We start from the raw sequence: 2750 nt of genomic DNA, 5'->3' as shown, positions 1-2750 counted from the left end.
ACAGCACTGTTGTACTGTATCACACGAATTTACCATTAGATGCAATATGTGGTTTTTTCTGTTGTTTTTGTGTGATAAAACCATAGCGTTTGGACAGAGCTAAATATTACAGGAATACCACAGCACTTATTGTTGTACTGTATCACACGAATTTACCATTAGATGTCATGCGTGTTTTTTTCTGTTGTTTTTGTGTGATAAAACCATAGGTTTTCTTAATGTATTTAGGATATTTTTAGTATTTACTTAAATACTATATTTTGACTATATTTCGTTTTATAGAAAAGCTACACTGACATACTGACCACAGTTATGAGGCCTTATGGTCTTACAGTAACTCTGTGACTTTGTGTTAAAGTCCACGCAGTTAAACAACTGAGGAAATATAGACAATGTAGATGCAAGTCTGAACCAGCAAGTATTTACCAAGCTATCATGCCTAATATGATGTTTAATTTTGCGAAAATATTCAGATTATTTAGAAAATCTTAAAGAGTAGGAAACAGGTTTATTTCATGGTGGTGGACTTTATATCTGTAAACGTAGAATATGTAAACTAGATTGGCAGTTACATGTTAAGAATGATTTTAACCATAGCACTTTAAAAACATAAAATGATGTTGAATAGAAAATGCTCCACATGCTTAAATGACATGTTTTATGCAATATAATTATTTTAGGCAATTTCACAATTCACTTGGGTTTATGGGGCTTCTATTTCTTGGGTGCAGTGGGTTTCCTCGCTGTTTTAGGTGCGGGTTGTTACTTTGCTTTGAGGCTGCTTCTGTTTTGTAGTGCACTCTTAAGAAAAATGGTTCTTCAAAGGTTCTGAAACGATGGTTAAGGTTCTATATAAAACCATAACTTACTGAAGAACCCTTTTTTCCCGAAATGGTTCTTGTCTTGACAAAAAGGGTTCTTTATTTCCCTCCTTTTTTGATTTTAAATTTAGTCAGTTATTAGTCCTGATTATTTTCACCTGTAAAAGCCCTGAATCATCAGTCCTGCTGAACCGTCTGCAGATTAACATCACAAGCAGGTAAGAGAGTAAAATAATCATCATTTACTGTTAAAAACATTTTGAAAATTAAAGTTTTGTGTGTTCTTATTGTAATTTATTTATTTTATAGGAGGTAAACTCTATACTGTAAGCTTCATTCCCTTTAAAGCAGGTAAGCTTCATCCATTAATTTTTAAATGATATATTTAAGGGACTCTGCTTTAAGACTTAGGATATTGATTTGTTAAAGTGTTAAAAAGCTAATACATGTATATTGTACATTAAGTTTATTAAACTAATTATCAAAAGAATGTGGTACAACATGTGTTTAGTATTTTATGGATATTTCAGAGTTTTCGTATGTGAGGTAATCTTGCTGGGAGTAAAGGCAGTGTGTATGACCGCTTGATATGAGAGACACATCCTGCTTTTAAAGGTGATGTATGCATGTTTCTTTCAATGCTTACATTAAAATAATGGTTATTTACTGTTTAAACATTATGAAAATTGAAGCTTGGTGTGTTCTTATTGTACTTTCTATCGTTTATAACAGGTACACTTTATACCGTCAGCTTCATTCCCTTTATAGCAGGTAAGCTTCATACTGTTTTAAATGATATATGTAGGGGACTCTGCTTTAACAATGATTTAGGATAATAATTTGTTAAAGTGTTAAAAAGCATATGTATATTGTACATTAAGTTTATTAAACTAATTATCAAAAGAATGTGTTACAACATGTGTTTAGTTTTTTTATTGATATTTCAGAGTTTTCATATGTGGGGTAATCTTGCTTATGCTGGGAGAGATGGCAGTGCGTATGACCGCTTGTTATGAGAGACACATCCTGTATTTCAAGGTGATTATATGCATGTTTCTTTCAATGCTGGCATTAAATTAATAGTTATTTACGGTTTAAAAATTTTGAAGATTGTGTGTGTGATCTTGTGGCACATTTACATGTAATAGCAGAATTACTTATTATTTTTGTCTATCTGTTGTAGGTGGATCATGAGTGAAGCTCTGCAGGTCGGCCATTGACTTGATAACAGTTGTTTATGTTTATTCAATTTAAGAATAAATCTCTCGCCAACCATTCACCTATTTACTGACAAAACAGGTAGCTTGAGCTGAATCATATTAAAACTTCTGTCAAATCATGTTTTACATACAGTATGTAAGCAAACTTCAGGCTAATATTAACTTGTTTTGTCTTTATGTCTTATCCTTTCACCCATGACCAACAGATCCAAATCTTGTTCGGCCTGATGCTCAACCCATGATGATGACCACTGCAAGGTGATGGGAATCTGTGGTAATCACTGCCTGCGTCTCAAGATCAACATGACAACAGCAGAGTAGACCATCTCTTATCTTACTCTTATCTGACAAAATGTTCAACGTCACTGCCACAAAACAAAGAACATTGAATGGAACATGTACTGTACAATGATCCAGCAAACAAAATAATATGGACTTTTTTGGCGAGATTCTACAAACATTGATACAATCAATGTTTATTTTTACAGTTAGTAATGTATTATTAACATCCCATTCATTTGTATTCTATCCCATCTATCTGTTTGTGCTAAAATTTTAAAATCTGAATGTAATGTCATAATATGTTAATATTCAGTATTTATTATCATTTGCATGTTTTGATGTTGCATTTGTCAAGATTTTATTGATTTTATGTTATTGTTGTCTCATTGTTGAATGATTGTCTTTGGCAAATGTTATTGTTCATTTA

General features: G+C 32.1%; 1 long non-coding RNA gene across 1 annotated transcript; it reads left to right on the top strand.

Annotated features, from left to right (window-relative positions):
* The first annotated feature begins 1164 nt into the window (after positions 1-1164).
* LOC141282325 (uncharacterized) lies at positions 1165-2256 on the top strand. Its single transcript, XR_012336920.1, has 4 exons — positions 1165-1436; positions 1554-1592; positions 1769-1859; positions 2005-2256. It is a non-coding gene; the product is annotated as an uncharacterized lncRNA (long non-coding RNA).
* Positions 2257-2750: the final 494 nt, after the last annotated feature.

Source organism: Paramisgurnus dabryanus, chromosome 6 (genome assembly GCF_030506205.2).
Source record: "Paramisgurnus dabryanus chromosome 6, PD_genome_1.1, whole genome shotgun sequence".
In the NCBI taxonomy this organism is placed as follows: Eukaryota; Metazoa; Chordata; class Actinopteri; order Cypriniformes; family Cobitidae; genus Paramisgurnus; species Paramisgurnus dabryanus.
The sequence above is the reverse complement of the archived record's forward strand: the minus strand, read 5'-3'. Positions and strand labels throughout refer to the sequence as shown.